General features: G+C 42.9%; 1 long non-coding RNA gene across 1 annotated transcript; it reads right to left on the bottom strand.

The window, feature by feature from the left end:
• Nucleotides 1-15583: 15583 nt before the first annotated feature.
• Nucleotides 15584-17065, bottom strand: LOC309705678. Its single transcript, XR_014276586.1, has 6 exons — nt 16973-17065; nt 16783-16876; nt 16581-16692; nt 16338-16488; nt 16093-16220; nt 15584-15979 (listed from the first exon to the last, which is right to left on the bottom strand). It is a non-coding gene; the product is annotated as an uncharacterized lncRNA (long non-coding RNA).
• Between the last annotated feature and the right edge of the window lie 3754 nt (nt 17066-20819).

The raw sequence follows: 20819 nt of genomic DNA, 5'->3' as shown, positions 1-20819 counted from the left end.
CACATCGTGAAGTCAGCCTCTCCTTCATCAAAGTGATCCTGGCTCTCCAGAGACCATTTCCATGCTTCTGTGTCAGGTTGAAGTCCAAACCATACATAACCTGATGATCCTATGACTTCCCTGAGTGCGGCAAGGTCCTGCGCATTATGTACAGTCGCCAGGTCAGTGTATGTCTTCCTGCAGTAATTTTGAGCTTGAATCCAGTTCATTGGAATTTTAACAAGGTGATAGATGTGAGGTAAACATGCAGGTAGGAAACACAGTCCTGTGTTAACAATAAAGATATTTTACAGCACACTTCATACAGTATTTGACATATGTCAAAACAGAGGTTGATTAATTCATCAGCATTTTCAATTCACATATACAGTTTACACATTACACTATAATTTTTTTTATTTAATTTTTAAATGCTGTCCCTCCCAGACATGGATTCACACCAAAATACATGTGTAGTTTAGAGATATATACAAAAAAAAATAACACTGACCTGATAGGACTATCATAACTGCAATGCCTTTCATCATTTTGGACACCTCACTTGCACCAAGAATTAAGTGTCAGCATATCAGTGTTATTTTCAGTGTTCGGGGACAAAGAGTTGAAATGCTCTACTGTAAAAAAATGATCGATACAATAAGTGTTGCAATGAAAATAAGAGCAAAGTAAAATAAATAAAGTAATTACAAAATATTAAATAAAAGCACTTCAGTTCAGTATTTATATCCCAACGGTTATTCATTTAAAATTAAATACTATATATAATACTGCCTAAGTGTGCAAGATATGTAATATAAATATATATATATAGCTTGACAGCTGTGTCTTAAGAAACCATATGAAATCCCATAGAAACATACCCCACTAAGGTAATGACACAACATTACATCAATATATGAACACTTTTTACTCGGTATTAAAATGACTTTACCAACAAGAGATTTAATATTTTGAATAAATAAATACAATACATTAAATACAAAAAAAATCTGTAGCTATACCACGTGTGTGTTTTTTAAAGCAAATGTCCTGTTGTGTTTGTGCTTACCCGAAATAAATCCAGTTGCTATAATCTAACAAACGGCTGCGTAAAAGTAATCTCAGTGCAGTCAGTTGTTTGATTAGTGCAGTCCTCTGACTATAAAGAAATGCTCTTTATGTGCTTCATGTCTGTATTCTTAAATGAGGGACATGGGATCAGTCAACCAAATTTTGTTCATCACTCCAGCAAAATATTTGCATAACTCAATCTCTCTTCCAACAAGCTTTGTAGAAATGAGAGTGACTAGGCCTGTTGGGCTCAGTTGGTCACACCTGTAAACTTTTAAGGCACATGTTTTTGTGATTTGGTGCTATATAAATTGAACTGAATTTGGCTAAACTGAAGGAAAATTTTGTGACTATTACACAGGATTTAGTTTAATTATTAATCAGAATAAAGTGTCCTGGAGTTTGGCGAGGACCTGTTATAAGAAGTCTGTACTTCCAGACGTCATAATAATAATAATAATAATAATAATAATAATAATAATAATAATAATAATAATTTTGTACTTACACTAAGCCTATGTTTTTTATATTTAATCTTTATTCTCAAACTCTTAAACGCTACCAAAACAATACCTGAGAGAATAGACACTACTGAGAGCAGATAATGTCCCCAACTGACCTAAGTTTCAGTTTAAAATTGCATGTTTTAAGAACAATATTGGTTCTTTCCTTAGGGATTATGTTTTATAAGTGTAGTTTGTTAAACCACTGAATAAACCACAAACTGTCCATCTCTTTATATTGGGCCAAATCCAACATATTCTCATCCCAAAACTTAACATGCCAATGCTATGTGACAAATCATCGTATGTTACGTTTTCGGCCACCCAACCCACCCACATGCCCCACGTTTGGAAACATGAGAACTGTTTGGAATGACTCTACACATGTACATTTATTTTACTTTCTCATCATCAATCGCTTTGGAAAACACTATATAATACAATTAAGGTGAGGTTAGGGCTGGAATTTAAGGCTGGAACGTGTGTTACCGCCGGGAGCGTCGTTCTATTGGATTCCATCCACAATCTGGCGCGTATCTTAGGAACGCGAAAGGTTACCTTTCACGTTCTTCTGTGACGCCTCAAGAAATGACAAATTGTCCGTATGTTACGCGTTGGAATGGGAACGGTCTGGCCAAATCACAACAACAGTTGCCTCAAGGTGCTTTAAATTATAAGACACTAAAATAATACAAAAAACATAATCAGACAATCATCTATGAGTATTTTATGGGTAATTGAAACTAGTAATATATCCTGGTTTTTGTTTGGTTGAAAGTCACTTTTAATGCCCTATTCAAATGCAGTTGATGTTAGTTTGATTGAAGTACACTATACTGCAAAATGTATTCGCCTTCACATACATACAAACTTGAGTGACATCCCATGAATTATTCTATTAGGTTTAATTCTATTAGCTGCACCCTCTGCAGCTATAGAAGCTTCAACTCTTATAGGAATGCTTTCTACAAGCATCCCAAAGGGGTTCTATCAGGTTGAGATCAGGCTTCTGTGCAGTCCAGTCATGGTCTTCCACACCAAACCTGTTGGAACAGTAAGGGGCCAAACTGTCCTCCATGAAATTGTCCAAAATATGGTATACTGAAGCATTAACCATTCCTTTCACAGAAACTTAGGGGCCAAGATCCATTCCTGAACATTAACGCCACGCCATAATCCCCCCCCCGTGCTCTGCATAATGCAGTCAGATCCAATCCAATCCAGGACACAAGAAATGCCTCCACCTGCATCGCTGTCAGCTATTTCACCCTGGAGGTCCGGCCTGATGGTATTGAATGCACTGGAAAAGTCCAAAAAGTATAGTCAGGCCTCATCAGGAGATGTGGTCTTAATATAGGTCAGAGCTGGTCAAGGATGAGTCTTTCCAGGGTCTTCACGAGGTGGGAAGTCAGTGCCACAGGCCTGTAATTCTGGGGAACACTGGGACGTGGCATCTTTGGTACAGGACATCATTGGGACCCTGTGTAGACTCAATCTCAATATGAACAGTTTATGAGAGACTCCACAAAGCTGGGGAATACAGTCCTTGAGGACATGGGGACTGACCCCTTCTAGTCCAGCAGACTTTCCTGAGTAGAGTCTTCTGATTTATCGGTAGGTCTAAAATTCTCTGCTCCCTGGTGGGACAGACCGTATACTGTGTGAACGTTGGCAGTGGAGTGAGGGTGACATGACTGAAGTCACCCAAGTGGGTGCTGAGTCTGTAACCGGGCTATAGCAGAGTGAATAATGTTACATACAGCTGTGGCCTTAGCAGAGGGAGGACCATCACAAGGGTAAATTCCTTGGGCAAATAATATGGCCAACAGTGCAAGTTCAGTGTCGGGTCTTTGATTGTTATGCGAGCAGGGTTACACCACCGGTTGTTAACAAGAATGGTAAGCCCCCACACTGACCCAAAACAGTGGAAGCCTTCCACAGTTGTATTGTCATCAGGAATATAGTGGTGCGTCCATGATTCGGTAAAGCACATCAATCCACATGCCAGATATTCCTTCTGACTCTGTGCTAGCACTGTTAGCTTGTCCATCTTGTTTGCTAGCACCCCAAAATCCCCCAATTATAATAGATGGCAGCTTGTACCTCCTTCTCTCTTTCAGCCTTCGCTGTCTCACCTTTGCCTTCCTTCTCCCCGTCTGTCCTCCACCTTTGCATCCATGGTGTGTTTTCCTCCAGATTTCAGCTGGTACTTCTGTGACAGATAAGCCAGCTGGCATCAGGGTGATCAGCTGATCTCTGGAGTAAACAACGCTGCTGTGTGCACCTCGGTCCCATTCCGCGGTGGCAACAAGGAGAAAAAAAAAACTTAATCGATCCACATGTTTAAAGTACTTAGTAAAGGCCAAAGGAATAAGTAAAAAAAAGTTAAAGTAAAGAGAAAAAGCAGGAGCAACTGAAACAGGGTGCATGCTGGTCGACACATGCGCACATGCGCGCTTACTCTGAAACCTCATCAGTAGCATTGTTGGATTCTCCTCTCACAAGGTCTAAAGTCCAGGACCTTGGTAAGCTAAATGTGATAGCCTCAAGAGCTTACTTACATAGAAAAAGTTTAAAACATTATATTGCCAATCTATAAACGTATACTGAAAAATTCAAAATGTTACACTTTTTTTATATCTTGCAGCTGGATCAGACAAAGCAGTGAAACCATAGTGAACACATTCAACTACTGCCCATTATGTCAGTTGAATGGCTCAATATTATTTTTTAGGTTGATTGGGGGGGGGAACTCTACTTACAGTTAGCAAATGCTTGTATATTTGCAAGAACTAAAGCAAAATTTGTTAGACATAACAGCCTTGGGTCAACATAAGATGAGTTTATAGATATAGATGCATAGATATATATGCCAGAGGAGCAAAACACCAGCTACTAGCAGACAGATAAGTCACTCTAAACTGCAAGACCAAACTGACCAACCTGTCCACTGCCTAGATTCATTACAAAAAAAACCTCACACCTGGATCCTGGAATGCTTAGAACTGTAAAAGATCAAGGAAGCAATCATCAGCCACCTCCTCTACATGAATGACATCAAGCTAAGAGTAAATGAGACATCGATTCATTGATTCACACCACCAGGATATATAAATGCGAATGACATCAGAATGTCATTCGCACTGGAGAAGTATAGTTGGATGGTAACAAAGAGAGTTAAGGTAGTCAGAACTGAGAGGATCGAACTACCAGAAGGCAACATTGTGGACAATAAGGACAGCTACAGGTACCTGGGAAACCCACAGGCAAATGGGAACCATGAAGAGGCCGCTTAGAAAGCTGCAACCACCAAATACCTACAGAGGGTCAGACAAGTCATGAGGAGTTAGATCCAAGCTATCAACATCTACGCCCTTCTGGTGATCAGTTAACCTGCTGGGATAATAAGCTGGCCAGTGGCTAGTGAGTATCAGAACCACTGTCCACCAAATCCAGCACCCTGTATGCTAAACAGAAAGAAGGGCACTAAAGACTACTCTTGATCTACAGCTAATCATGTGTTTAGCGAATAGCTAAGATAGCTAAGAACAGGAAATATCATGGATGGAAAGGCTCCTGAACGACATGTACACCCAGCAGATACATGTAGAAGACGTGGCTGATATCAAGAAATCCTACCAATGGATAGAGAAAGCTGGACTGAAAGACAGCACAGAGGCACTAATCATGGCAGCACAGAAACAAGCTCTAAGTACAAAATCCTAGAGGCTACCACCACCAGGCAAGACCCCAAGTGCAGGCTGTGTAAACCTGCCCCTGAGACAATCCAGCACATAACAGCAGGTTGCAAGATGCTAGCAGGCAGGGCATTCATGGAACACCATAACCAAGTGGCTGGCACAGTATACAGGAACATCTGTGCCTAGTACGGCCTGTCCCGAGGTCAAAATGGGAGACGCCCCTACACAGCAAATTCAAAAGTGTTAAATGTTTTGGTGTTAATAGTCTTCTTGCAAAAGTAGAGTTAATTTTACATTCTTTTAATGTAACTCTGAGGTGTAAAATGATAGTAGTTAAAATCGAGTGTTAAAAATGAGTGTTTCCATGTCAAATCTGGAGGTGTTACAATGGAAACATTAACTCTTGACCTCTTAACGCTGAACTCCTACAGGGGCTATGACACCAATAGAGTCAATTCACAGACTCCGCCCCCAGCACCATAGGCTCCCATCGAAGCTGAAGTGAAGCCGTTTCAGAACATTTTTTCAAAGATTGTTTCAATTATTATTATTAGCTTTTACTTCTGTGGCTCTGGAGTTGAGACAAAGCTGTGTGAAAGGCATTAGCCATGTTGCTCGGCGATAGCATAATATTCTGTTTTAGCTAGCTGAAAGGTATTGTTTGCGGGCAAATACCACAGCCTTGAAAAAAAGCTTGCATGTGAATTTTCAGTCAAACCTTTGGTCAAATACACCTAAAACAATGTCTAGGAAGTGAAATGCAGATCCAGCATGTCCAAATTAACACTGTCGGATTTGATTTCAACACTATTAAAGTGTCTATATGGGTCCACACCAGAGAGTGTTAATTTAACTTTTTTTGGAGAGTTGGTACGTTAACTCTGATTTAGTGTTAAACACCAAATCTGTCTGGAGTTGATAATTTAACACTTGGTGTTAAGAGTTTATATATTAACTCTCAAAGAGTATTTTAGTTTAACTACGTAAGAGTTATCTTCTAATTAATTCTAAAAAGCGGGAATTTTACTGTTCTGAACTTCTAGAAATTTCTTTTGGAAATAAACATTTACTAAAAAGATGCAATGGTTTTTGAAAAACATTTATTCTGAACTGTGCACCACAATTTCAAAACATTTTCTGAAAGATGTACAGTGTACATGTTCTCACTTTCATTAGAATTTTGTTTATCAAAAGGTCTGACATGGTAAATGCAAATAACAGCATTCTCATCACTTATTTCTTCAATACAATATGCATGTCCTTCATTCATCCCTTTGTGGAACTTCAACGCACTTCTGCTCTCCCCCATATTCCATCTTCACAAGCATATCCTGTGCGGAGATTGAATAAAAATTAGTTGACATTAATTAATGGCACAAATAATCCAGTAAACAATTGCAGCACAGTAAAAAAAAAAAAAGGAATCCTCTTTGAGCCATTACTTGTGTAAAGTATTTTCCCAAAAGACAAAGACACAGGCAACAGGTAATACTGAACTAAATGTAAAACCTCAACCTTTTTCATTTTTACCTAAACCGTGTGCACAAAACTCTGGAGGGATCTATGCTACCGTAGAATCCAGTCAGGACGTCAGCTACTGCTGTTTGCTCGTTTTTTTTTTTTAATGGGCGATCGTTTTCAGGCTTCAAGTAGCACCATTATACCAACATTTCACATTCTACACATTGTTTTAGGCGTATTTGACCAAAAGTTTGACTGAAAATTCACATGCAAGCTTTTTTCAAGGCTGTGGTATTTGCCCGCAAACAATACCTTTCAGCTAGCTAAAACAGAATTGTCATGGACCCAGCTCTGGAGGACTCGGGGTCCGTGAGCAGTTTTAACTGTTGATGTTATTGTTGTTATTATTTTTATTTTGGTGATGTGTGTGTTTTTCTGCACTGTGCTGTGTTAGTCTGTGTCCCACTCACATGTATAGGCAGGGTATGGGTGTGTATGTCTGCGGGTGTGGCTGGAGGATGGAGCTCAGCCACCTGCAGGCCTGAGGGGTGTGGCCCTGCGGAAGGACTGGCCACACCTGAAGTTCATGCCACACCTGTTGGTGATCAGGGCTCGTCGGGGGAGCTACTTAGGAGAGAGTTTGAGCTCCCACCGGCGCGGGATCATTGAGTTATCTTACCAAGAGGAGGAGTGGTCCGGAGAGGCAGCACGCACGGGGGTGCGGAAACACAACAGCGGGGAGCACGAGCACAGATATCAGAGGGAAGCACGCACACGGGGTTCGAGGGAGCAACGGGGAGTTATTGTATTTACAGCCTTTTCACTGTAAATAAAGAGCACTGTTTGCATCGCAGAGTCTGCGTTTTGGGTCCTCCTTTCCCCACATCCCCACGGTCTGCCAGCCAGACCGTGACAGAATGATCCCGCCAACCACCATGGACCCAGCAAACTCAGGAGTTGCCACAGAGGAGAGATCGCTCGCGCAGCTATGGGATTACTGCCGGAGCGTAGTCCAGGCCGTAAATCCACACAGGAGACACATACAGGTAGTGTTCCTTGACAATCACCTCACATCCACTACCTTCACCACGAACATTCTGGACATTAACAAACTTAGGCACCTGGTCGCTAGTTTAAGGGAGAGGAGGAGGAGCTCGCGCTGCCGGAGCAGGAGCCCGGCGAGCTGGAGCTCGCGCTGCCAGCCGAGGAGGAGCTCGCGCTGCCAGCCGAGGAGGAGCTCAGCGAGCGGGAGCCGGAGCTCAGCGAGCCGCCAGCCGAGGAGGAGCTCAGCGAGCGGGAGCCGGAGCTCAGTGAGCCACCAGCTGAGGAGTTCAACAAACCGGAGGGACCGGTGTTGCCAGCGCAAGACGTTGGCGGGCCGGAGGAGCCCATGCTGCCAGCGGGAGACTTCGGCGAGCCGGAGGGACCCGCTCAGCCGAAGCCGGAGGTCGGTGAGCCGGAGGGACCTCCACGCCACCCACGTCTGGCGCGCCCTCCACGCCATCCACGCCATCCACGTCCTCTGCATCCACGTCAGCGACCAGCGCGTCATGAACCGTGTGCCACACCTCGCTGTTGCTCACTGGAGGAGCAGCGCCGGCACCGGACCCGTGGCAGGCCGCCTGGGGAGCAGCGCCGCCGCCGTCGGACCCGGGGCAGGCCGCCGGAGGAGCAGCCGCGCCGCTACCGCCACTGGATCCCGGGCAGGCCGCCTGGGGAGCAGCGCCGCCGCTACTGGAGCAGTGGCAGGCCCCCAGAACTGTTTTTCTGCTGTTGCCGGACCCGTGGCCGTCCGCCGGAGCTGCAATGTCGCCACCATTGGACTCGAGGTAGGCCCCCTGAACTCTTTTGTTATGTTGATGGGCCGCCTGAGACTGTTTTGTGGCGTTTTTTCTTTTTGTTGCTCCGCTGCGGGATGCGCGGTCGGACTCTGGGACTGTGACCTTGGGGGGGTTGTTTCTTTTTGTGGTTTTTGCTTGTTTTGGTTCTGGCCCTCCATCCTGGGCCCCCACCGCCCGCCCTGGGTTGGTTGTGCTGTGGTTTTTGGTTTGTGTTTTTGTTTTCGGGTCGTCGGGAGCCGACCCTTTGAGGGGGGGTACTGTCACGGACCCAGCTCTGGAGGACTCGGGGTCCGTGAGCAGTTTTGACTGTTGATGTTATTGTTGTTATTATTTTTATTTTGGTGATGTGTGTGTTTTCTGCACTATGCTGTGTTAGTCTGTGTCCCACTCACATGTATAGGCAGGGTATGGGTGTGTATGTCTGCGGGTGTGGCTGGAGGATGGAGCTCAGCCACCTGCAGGCCTGAGGGGTGTGGCCCTGCGGAAGGACTGGCCACACCTGAAGTTCATGCCACACCTGTTGGTGATCAGGGCTCGTCGGGGGAGCTACTTAGGAGAGAGTTTGAGCTCCCACCGGCGCGGGATCATTGAGTTATCTTACCAAGAGGAGGAGTGGTCCGGAGAGGCAGCACGCACGGGGGTGCGGAAACACAACAGCGGGGAGCACGAGCACAGATATCGGAGGGAAGCACGCACACGGGGTTCGAGGGAGCAACGGGGAGTTATTGTATTTACAGCCTTTTCACTGTAAATAAAGAGCACTGTTTGCATCGCAGAGTCTGCGTTTTGGGTCCTCCTTTCCCCACATCCCCACGGTCTGCCAGCCAGACCGTGACAAGAATATTATGCTTTCACCGAGCAACATGGCTAATGCCTTTCACACAGCTTTGTCTCAACTCCAAAGAGCCACAGAAGTAAAAGCTCATAATAATAATTGAAACAATCTTTGAAAAAATGACTTACCAAGCATGGCAAACAACTCAAATATGTAGAGCAAAATGTTCTGAAACGGCTTCACTTCAGCTTCGATTGGAGCCGTGCTGGGGGCGGAGTCTGTGAATTTACTCTGTTGGTGTCATAGCCCCTCTAGGAGTTCAGAGTTAAGAGGTCAAGAGTTAATGTTTCCATTGTAACACCTCCAGATTTGACATAGAAACACTCATTTTTAACACTCGATTTTAACTACTATCATTTTACACCTCAGAGTTACATTAAAAGAATGTGACTCTGCTTAGAGTAAAATTAACTCTACTTTTGCAAGAAGACTATTAACACCAAAACATTTAACACTTTTGAATTTGCTGTGCAGACTTCCAGATACAGACCTCAGGTGGTGGTGGTGGTGGTGGCCAACCAACCAGACATAGCAGTGGTGGACAGAGATGGGCAGTAACTTACATTACTGTAATCTGATTACTTTTTTAAAATAACGAGTAAAGGGATTACTATCGCAAAACCGGTAATTACATTACTGTTACTTTACTGTAGGAACACTGCGTTACTGTGTTACTAAAACCGTGATTTTTTTGCGAGAATGTCTCATGACAATGACGTAAGCGAGTGTGACGTTCGTGACAACAGCTGTGTGCAGATCAACAATGGATAATATATCGAGTACGGGAGAGAGTATGAGCGTGCAGCGTTTGATTCCATAAAAAGTGACAAAAACATTAGTGTCCGTTGTGCGTGGGAAGAAAACTTCTTTTTACGGTGAAAAAAACCCCTAAACAAGCACAGAGTGCACAACGACGTAATGGGAAACTCACAGAGAAACTCGCGGATTCTTCCACTGACCGCTGCGGCACTCCTGCACCAGGGCAAACCTCCGCCTACCTCACTCCTGCTTTACAGGTGAAAATAGAGCAACAGGATCGTTAGTCTTTGACTTTATTTATTTTCTGTTGTGTTTTACTTGCATCTATTTGAAAGACTGAGTGTAAACACAAAAAATATTTTATTTTATGTGCTGGAATGTGCAGAAAATAGGTTTAAATGTTAAACTAATTTCTTCTAGTCAAAGAATGGTGCATATAATTAAATTTTTACTAGATGCATAAAGTTAAAAGATTAAAACTGATAAAACAAGTTAAAAAAAAGTGACTTTTCCATTTGATTACATTTTGTATGATGGATTATGCAGAAAAAGTAGAATTGGGCTTAAAGATATCGCTTTATTACCTATTCAGCTTGTAAATCGTGTTTTTAAAAAGTAACTAAGTAACTAAGTAATTACTTTTGAAAATAAGTAATCAGTAAAGTAACAGGATTACTTTTTTGGGGAAGTAATCAGTAATTAGTTACTGATTATTAAGGACATGTCCTACTGATAACTTGACCAACACTGGTGGTGGACAAGCAGAGGTAGCGATATGGAATGACAGGGACATCAGAAAAAGGAACACGAGAAGCTCGAGAAGATGTGGAGGGTGAAGGTAACAGTGGTCCCCGTGGTAAAAGGAGCGCTCGGTGCAGTGACCCCCAAGCTAGGCGTGTGGCTCCAGCAGATCTCAGGAGCAACATCCAAGGTCTCTGCCCAGAAGAGCACAGTCCTAGGATCAGCCTGGGACCCAAACGTCTTGTTATGCTGTGTGGCAGGCAGGATGTTAGACCCAAGTGCAGCACTTGAATGAAGAGGGTTGACTGAGAGAGGCAGCTTTATTTAGGCTGTACAAAAACACGAACATTAAACCAGAAAGAAGAAACAATGAACTAAAGTAGGAACTGGGAAACTAGAACTAAGAATTTCAAGGTTACACTGAGGAAACACAGCTACAAAAAGCACGGAGGAAAATACCCAGTACAGAGAGGGTACAGCACAACAACAGGGAGAGGAAAACACAGAGCTTAAATACACAAGGTAGTAATGAGGGAATGAGACACAGCAGGGAATAATGAAACATAACAAGATGTGGAGGAAGCAAAACTGAGTGTGACTAGACATGACACGTGGAACACGGGGAAGGCCAAGTAACAGAAACCTAGAGACTAGAAACTAAGAATATAACATAAGCAGAAAACAAGAACCAAAACCATGAATAACAAATAATCAAGGAATATAAATTAACAAAACACAAAAAACTGGGTCACAGACCCAGTACCGTGACACCTCAAGCTATATTATTTATTTTACGTTTACTTTCAGTTTACTTTGAATAACTGAAAATGGAGCAAGACTCCAAAAACATGAAAAGCAACAACATGTTAAATGAATCTAAATTAATCTCAACTGCATTAATCTAGGTGCTTCTGGAAGAGTTGCAGAATTTAAAAAAAAATTATTAACTGAGCTTTTTTGAAAACACACATGTAATCTCTGATGGTATAAGTTTAAAAGCAGAATTCTCTGAGCAGAATTAAATATTTTGGTTGTGTGAACAATTTTTCAAAACTGTGCTTACAAGCAGGGATTTTAAATGTGTCCTGTTTATTTCAATATTCTCCTAGCAACAAGAGAATGACTTGTTTTACTAAACAAATAAACTGGATGACCTAACTTCCTTGCATTCTTGGAAAAATTATGACACTCACACAAAGCACACAAACAACAGAAGAACTTGTTTTACTAAACAAATTAACTTAGATTACTTAATGTCTTTACTTACTGTTAAGAAATCAGTTTTACCCCGGTTCTTTTATTCGTCGAGGCATCCAGAGACGGCACTCAGTAGTTATTTTCACAAAACCTTTATTCATCTTTATTCATCTTCATTTAAGCATGCACTTCTAGAAGGGAAGACGAGGCCGGTGTCCCTCTCCAAATCTTCGCTCCTTTGTCTGTGAAACAAAATTCAAATTCAAATTCAAATTTTATTTGTCACGTACACAGTCATACACAGTACGATATGTAGTGAAATGCTTGGACAACTGCTCGTGACCTAAAGAAAACAAAAAAGGAAAAGGCTATGAATAAGATAGGAAATAAATATGAAAAATTAAAAAGGGTAAATTTAACTAGGAAGGAATAAAATATAAATTAAGGTTAAAAATGAAATAACTGTACAACACAAATTAGAATGAAGGGTAAATTTAACTGGGAGAATAAAATAAAATATATAAATTAAAGTGGAAAATAAAATAACTGTACAACAAAATACACAATATAGAACTATGTAAGAATGTATGAAGAAATATAAATAAATAAATATATATATACACACACACACAATAACAGCAGCTGTACAAGTATTAACTGGAAATGAAGAATATAATGTCCAGTGTTGTGCAATCCACATTATGTCTTGTGCAGTGCAAATATGCTTAAAGTGATTTAAGTGATGAAGTGAAAACAATGTCCAGAATGTCCAGTGTGTGTGTAAGAACTATATGTGTGGGTCAGTACTGTGTGGTGGTGTGATTGAGAGACCGTATCGCCTGCGGGAAGAAGCTCCTCCTCAGTCTCTCTGTGTTGGTCTTCAGGGAGCGGAATCGCTTTCCTGACCTCAACAGAGAGAACAGTCTGTTGTTGGGATGGCTGAGGTCCTTCACGATCTTCCTGGCCTTGGTCCAGCACCGCCTGCTGTAGATTGAGTGCAGGTCAGGGAGCTCGGAGCGGATGGTGCGCTCAGCTGACCGCACAACCCTCTGTAGAGCTCGTCTGTCCTGCATGGTGCTGAACCAGGTTAAGATGTTTCCCGTCAGGATGCTCTCTATGGTGCACGAGTAAAAGTTCCTGAGCACCTTGGAGGGCAGTTGGAAGTCTCTCAAGCGTCTGAGGTGGTAGAGACGCTGACGGGCCTTTTTCACCACGGTGTTGATGTGACAGGACCATGACAGGTCCTGCGTGATGTGAACTCCGAGGTATTTGAAGCTGTCCACTCTCTCCACTGGGCACTCGTTGATGACAGGGGTCTGGTAGTTCCTCTCCTGCTTAGTGCTGAAGTCCACTATCAGCTCCTTTGTCTTACTGACGTTTAGAAGGAGGTTGTTCCTCTGGCACCAGTTCTCCAGATTCCTAATCTCCTTTAGGTAGGCCGTCTCGTTGTTATCAGAGATCAGTCCCACCACGACGGTGTCGTCAGCAAACTTGATGATGGTGGTGGAGCTGGTAGTGGCCACACAGTCGTATGTGTACAAAGAGTACAGCAGGGGGCTCAGAACACACCCCTGGGGGGCTCCAGTGCTGAGAGTGGTGGAGGCTGAGACATGTCCGCCCATCCTTACTGCCTGTGGTCTGCCAGTTAGGAAGTTGGAGATCCACTGACACATAGATGAGCTGAGTCCCAGATGCTCCAGCTTGGTGGTGAGTGTGGAGGGAATTATGGTGTTAAATGCAGAGCTGTAGTCTATGAAGAGCATTTTAACATAATTCCCCCTTCTAGTGTCCAAGTGAGTGAGTGATGTGTGGAGGAGATGAGAGATGGCATCGTCTGTGGAACGATTTGGACGGTAAGCGAACTGTAGTGGGTCCAGTGTGTCTGGTAGTGAAGAAATGATGAAGTCTCTGACCAGGCGTTCAAAGCACTTCATCACTACTGAGGTGAGGGCTACAGGGCGATAGTCATTGAGAGGAGCAGGGTGGGGTTTCTTCGGGACAGGAACAATGATGGACTCTTTGAAGCATGTGGGGATCACCGACTGAGATAAAGAGATGTTGAATATCTCAGTGAACACAGGAGCTAGCTGGTATGCGCAGTCTCTTAGGATACGACCTGGGATGCCGTCTGGTCCTGCTGCTTTCCTGGTGTTCACTCTTTTGAAGGCTCTCCTTACTTCATGCTCGGAGATGACGAGCACGTTTCCGGTGCTGGCAGTATCTTCCTGTCTGCAGCCGTTAGCGCCGCTAGCACTAGCATTGTTGGAGTCCTTAGCTGCAGCCTCGAAGTGAGCATAGAAAGTGTTCAGCTCGTCTGCCAGAGTCACGGCCACGTTGTCATACCGGTTGTTGGTGCTTTATAGTCCGTTATTGTCCTTAGTCCCCGCCACAGGCTCCTAGAGTCACTCTGTTGGAGTTGTGACTCTAGTTTCCTCCCGTAGCGCTGCTTCGCCTCTTTCACCGCCCTCCGCACGTTATATGATGCGGCTTTGTACGGGTCCATGTCCCCCGTCGTGAGTCCCGTGTTGTAGGCAGCGGTGCGGGATCTCAGAGTGTCGCGGATGGTTTTATCCACCCACGGCTTCTTGTTGGGAAACGTTGTGATAGTCTTTGTCTCCACGGTATCATCCGCTAGTTTCCCGATGAATCCCACAACCGCTTCCGTAAACATGTTGACATCATCATCGGAGCTGTTTCTGAACATGCCCCAGTCTGCGTCATCGAGTGCGTCCTGTAACGCGGCCACCGATTGATCCGACCAGCGCGCGACCTTCCTCTGAACCGGAACTTCCTGTTTCAGCCTTTGTTTGTATTTTGGGATGAGGAAGATGGCGGCGTGATCAGATTTGCCAAAAGGAGGGCGGGATTGTGCCTTGTAGCCGTCCTTGACCGTAGTGTAGCAGTGGTCCAGTGTCCTTTTACCTCTGGTGGGGCAGGTGATGTGTTGATAAAAGTTCGGCGCTGCGCGTTTGAGGTTGGCGCTATTAAAGTCCCCCGTCACAATAAGCGCAGCGTCCCGGTGTTGTGTCTGGTGCTGTGTGAGTGCCTCATGCAGCTCGCATAAGGCGGTGACCGTGTCCGCTTGTGGTGGAATATAAACGGCACTTACAATGACCGATGTAAATTCCCGAGGTACACAGTAAAAAACCAAGTGTCAATTTTACACTTACAGAGTTGATTTTAACTCTGCTTCAGATAACATTTGGTCCCACTCAAAATTAGAGTTAAATTTACTCTATGGCCAGTGTTAACTTTTCAGTGTTAATTGTACTCAATTTAGTGTCAAAATTAACAACAAAATGTGTAAAAATATTTAACACTGAGGGTTATTCACACTGTTCAGAGTAATTTGATTACACTTTATAGAGCTATTTTACTCCAAATTTAGTTTAATAATAACACTCTGATGTGTAATAATATATCATTTTTATTTCTCTGTAGTGTGATTTTTTTCATATTCATCTTATGATGCTACATTACTAAATAACTGTGATCTATCCTACATTATGGAAATAACAACAAATATACAGGTTAAAGTAACAGCATTTATTATGTTTCTCAATTCAGTGTCATTTAATTAACGTAACAAACCTTTACAATTCACAGTTCTATGATGCTCACTAGAGAAAGCAATATGACATTTCCCCAATGTCGTAGTTGCAGAAAAGTAACAAAGTTGGTCAGGGATGAACTGTATGATGTACCAAAGACATAATGGGCCCTAAAGAGTTCATCAAGGGCTCCTACAGAACCTGTCGCATTACATGGAAGTGCATGCTTCTCAATCACAATGAAGGTGTGAATGCTGCTTCTTGTGGATCCCTGGGTAAGATGGTAGGGCTGACTGCTTCGGGTGATGTTGTCTAGATGCTGCTGTACACTGGTTCCAGCCTACAACAACACATTAAACAACAGTATTAAGTGACTATCCTCTGACAGTAGATTAGCTCAACTCACTGTCCATGAAAATAGAGGTGATGGAAAGTATATTTTAAACAACATACCTTTGGGAATTTGATGAGGTTATTGACAGCTTGAGATGCAGACATCTTTCCTGGTCTCTTTCGCCCTTGTGCAGATGGTGGTAGCAGATGTAGCAGCAGCAAGATAGTAGACAAGTCACTGTCCCAGCCTACAGACGAATAAACAAAGAATTATTCCAAAAATACATTGAATTGACAGAATTACCTATATAACCAACAATGGCAAATAAAAACAGTCACAATCATACCATTCTCAACTTCAGTACCTGACTCAGCATTGCACATCTCCAAGAGCTCTGAGGTGGGGACAAGTCCATGACTTTCCTTTACAACCTCTGCTTTGAGATTGGTGAGCCACCTCTCCAAGAATTTGCTCCCAGTGACCTCACAAAACAGGAGTCGGAAATCTTGTTCTATCTGTAATGCAAAAATACAGAACATAGAGAGGTGTTTGATTGAAACCTGCCTACAAATTACATCAGTATCATTTAAATGATAAGTGAACTTACTTTTGGGAGATTTGCAAACTGAGACGCTTCTTTCCTCCACAGCTTTTCTTTGAATGGTCTTCAACCGCCATGCAATGTATCCTGAACTGTTCTCTGGATCGTAGTAATGTTTCTATGTAATTAAATAAACGAAGAAGGACTATGTTATCAACATTTCTGAGGGCAATTATGTATTTAATGTTGAAAAGTTCCCTTTACTTACATATCCATGTTGTGAATATGGGTCTTCCAGATATGGAGACAGAGCAACAATGCCCTGCGCATACATCACTCTTACGCTTTTAGGGGGAGATGTCCTAATGTATAAATTCAATAATTGGCATTAAACATCACAATTAAAAATAATACAATGTTTAAAATGTTTCTTTATATCTTACATTTTTGATTCTTACCCATGTCATTCTGTCATCTCAGCCTCAAGTATGTTTCTCATCCATCTTCTGGTTGCATCTCTCAGAGATTTGGTTTTTCCATACTCTTAAACCTTTCTATAAGATAGGAACATTACTTAATATTACTTAACATGTCATTAACATTGCTATCAGTTAATTTACACAAAATACATATTTCTTACTAAATAATGAGCAAAACTCTAAAGTAGTGTATGCCTTTGGCATTTGCTTAAAATAATATAAACCAGTAAAGTTAACTTTATGGTAATGCTACCCACTTTTTCTGAAAGTATGTTCGCTTATGTAAGCTAATTAGCGATTATTAGCTTATTGATAAACGGTAATTTAGTTGTTCAAACTGTGCGATTTGACATGTGACAATGATATTATTTAGACAGCATTTAGAAGAAATACATATTTAAAATGTTTTAGGTTCATATTAACGCAGTGAGAAGATAACGAACATCTTAACTTTTAGCAACTGCTAGCATGTAGCTACTGGAATGCCATTAAACCTATGGGTAAATGCTGCTAACATGTCCTCACTCGACATCAGTGAAACTATAAAGAGCTACTTAGTTTAAAAATACCTTTTAAACAATGTTACCAGTATGGGAATGTTAACTTCACTTACCTGACTGTGGCAGCTCTTCGGAGAAAATTCCATGCGCATTAGAGCTCTGAGGCCACACACGCCTGCGGACTGGTAATAATCAACACTGTGTGGAGTGAAGTCTTCACTGCGTGACTAACAAACTTTACACTGACTTTTAACTCTGATGTTAGAGCTGGTTTACTCCTCATAGAGTTGTAAATACTCTATCTAGGTTAAAATAGGTTTACTCTGAAATATCGACACTCCATTTTTTACTGTGTAGATAAAAAGGATGACACATGATGGACAGTAGTTCCAGATTTGGTGTGCAGGAGCGTGTGAGAGGAACAACGTTCGCACTGTTGCACCAGTTGTTGTTCACCATTAAACACACGCCGCCTCCCCTTGACTTCCCCGAGTCCCGTGTCCTGTCCATGCGGTGAACCGAGAAGAACTCGGCCGGCTGGATGGCGTGGTCCGGCACCGCTGGGTTCAGCCATGTCTCGGTGAAACAGAGGAGATTGCAGTCCCGAATGTCTCTCTGGAACTTTACCCTGGCCCTGAGGTCGTCAAGCTTGTTCTCCAGTGACTGGACGTTGGCGAGCAGGATGCTAGGCAGAGGTGTGCGGTGTGCACAAGCTCTCAGCCTGTTTCTGACGCCGGCTCGCTTCCCTCTAGGCCGCCGCCGCTTCCCTTTGTTCTCCCTCAAGATCTCACTCGGCCAGCTCGGATCCGGAGTTAAAAACTTCGAATTGTGAGTACATTGTATACCAATAGAAACAAGAGTGTCACTGTCATACCTAATGTACCCAATGGTGAAGATTTTGCCGATTTAGAAATGCTGAAAACTAACTTAAAAAACAAAGACAAAGAAAAAGTGGTCGGAGCAGTCGTGACAGCAGCCGACCTCACCGGCGCCATCTTAAAGGACAGTTTTAAAACACAGTTTTATAGGGGCGACCCTATCATAAAACCCCCCACGGTGTGCTGCAAACTCTGTGTCTGTGTCTATGTGCACGAGCACATGAATGCCTACATGTGCGCGTTCCTGCGTGTCTATGTGAGTGCTCGTGTGTGACTGTGTGCGCATACCTGTGTGTATGTGTGTGCACATGAGTGAATGTGCGTGTGGATGTGCGTGCGTGACAGTTAAAACACTGTGGGTTTAGGTGACTCCCTAGAGGTCATAAAACCCATCTCCCTTCCAGACCACAGTTATCCAGTTACAAATGTTGAGACCCCCACCCAAACATCCTCTGGGGAAATTCCACTCAGCATTAACTCCTCTCTGTTTTACTTACACAGTTCAAGTGGGGGAGGGGTCTCCTACAATCTACTCCTAAGTTCACGACACAGTGAGGCCTTTATTATATTAAGGGCAGTATCTCTACAACAGTTCTACATTATATTTTAACACATTTCTAAACTCTAAATCAACTAAATATTCTACAAACCCCAGGAACAAAACTGAAAAGCTACCTTGAGAGTAGAGTAGATTTGACTTTGCAAGCTCTCAGGCAAATATTACGGACTCATTACATTGAGAAAGATGCCACAGAGTTGTATCACTCGCTCACACGCGCTGTACAGGAGCCAAAAGAAACTCCAATCCAGTTTTTGATGCGAGCAATGGATTTGAGACAACAACTTGTTCTTGCTTCAGAGAGAGTTAAGTCTGGTTTAAAGTACAGTTCGGAGCTCATCCAAAATCAGTTTCTCCAGACAGTACTCACTGGCCTCCATGATGACACCATCCGAGCTGATGTGAAGCTATACCTGCAAAATCCTAAAATCACAGATGAGGTTCTTCTGGAAAAAATGACTGCGGCATACAGTCTGGAAATGGAAAGAAAGAATAAGCTGTCAGCTGCATCAAGAGCAAAGATGATAAAAGTTGCAACAGTAAGTGGGGAAGATCAAGAGGTGGAGAAAGAAAGCAGTATGCACACATCAGACAGTAAGAACAGGCAAGGTGGAGCGGTCAAACGAGACACATTAATGGATAAAGTTGATCAAGGCAACAAGGCTATATGTGAGGCTCTGCAGAACCTCACCACTCACATTGCCAGCCTCCAGCAGACCGTTAAACCTCAGCACATGAGAATGGCCGAACCACCTGACCGGAAATACCAATCACAGCCTAGGAGCACAAACATTAGACAGTGCCAGCAGTGTCAATCATCCAATACAGGAAACAAATGTGACCACTGTTACAAATGTGGCAGTACGGAACACTGGGCAGCAGGTTGTCGTAGGAAAAAGTGCTCAGCTAATTCAAGTAAGATCGAAATCATACTTAACCCTGAAGGGGAGAAGCACCAAACCGACCCATTCAGCCTCAAAGCACCCCTCACTGGTAAACAACAACAAATGGCGAAGCTGGTAGGCAAAAGAGGCCAGGTCCGTGGCTTCTTAGGAGGTGTAGAGAGACCACAATATTGTGGGACACCGGCTCACAAGTATCGATAGTGGGGACGAACTGAATCAAATCAGTGAGAGCAGTAACCCTTTAATCCAATTCAGAAAACTTTCATAACAACCCGACAAGTTCTTAGTAACTAACCAATGAATCGAATGCTTGAGCAGCTTTCATTAGGCAGTGGTGCACTACTTCTATCCATAAATTTTGATTCAGTGAGCTAATTATTTTATCACTACTCCCCCACTTGTATCAACTGAACAAGCTTCAAGCTGAAACAACTGGGACAGGAGTCTCTTGTTTTTGTGTTGGTACAGTAGGTAGGTGCTTTTGTGCTGCAATGTTATATTGCAATATTTTTTTTTTATTGAAATTACATTTTAAAGGGTTTATATAGACTGTGAGCAAATTAATTGTTGCAAGGAAGTTAAAGTAATGGTGCTATATTTAAACTGTTACACTGTTGTTGTTGTTGTTTTTATTAGCAGGAATAAACAAAGATTATTTTTATTCCCTTTAATGGTACACAGAGAAAAGACTCACCAGTGGGGTGAATAAAGTCTTCTGCTTTCGGCTGCCTCCTTCAGGAGATGCCACAGCGCATCATCTTTCTCCACATCACCCTATCCTGGGCATCCTCCTCTGTCACACCAAGTGAATAAAGTCAACTCAAAAAAGCAGACAACAACAATACCTGTGCTCTAAGCTCTTAGTACTAACTGTTCAACATGTATTGTTTCATCAGTGTGTATAAGTTAATAAGAACTCATATAGGTATATACACTGCTCAAAAAAATAATAGTAAAGGAACCATTTTAATCAGAGCATCGAGT

This window comes from Aulonocara stuartgranti (genome assembly GCF_965226115.1).
Source record: "Aulonocara stuartgranti genome assembly, chromosome: 4".
Taxonomy (NCBI): Eukaryota; Metazoa; Chordata; class Actinopteri; order Cichliformes; family Cichlidae; genus Aulonocara; species Aulonocara stuartgranti.
This window is presented reverse-complemented; position numbering and strand designations above follow the sequence as displayed.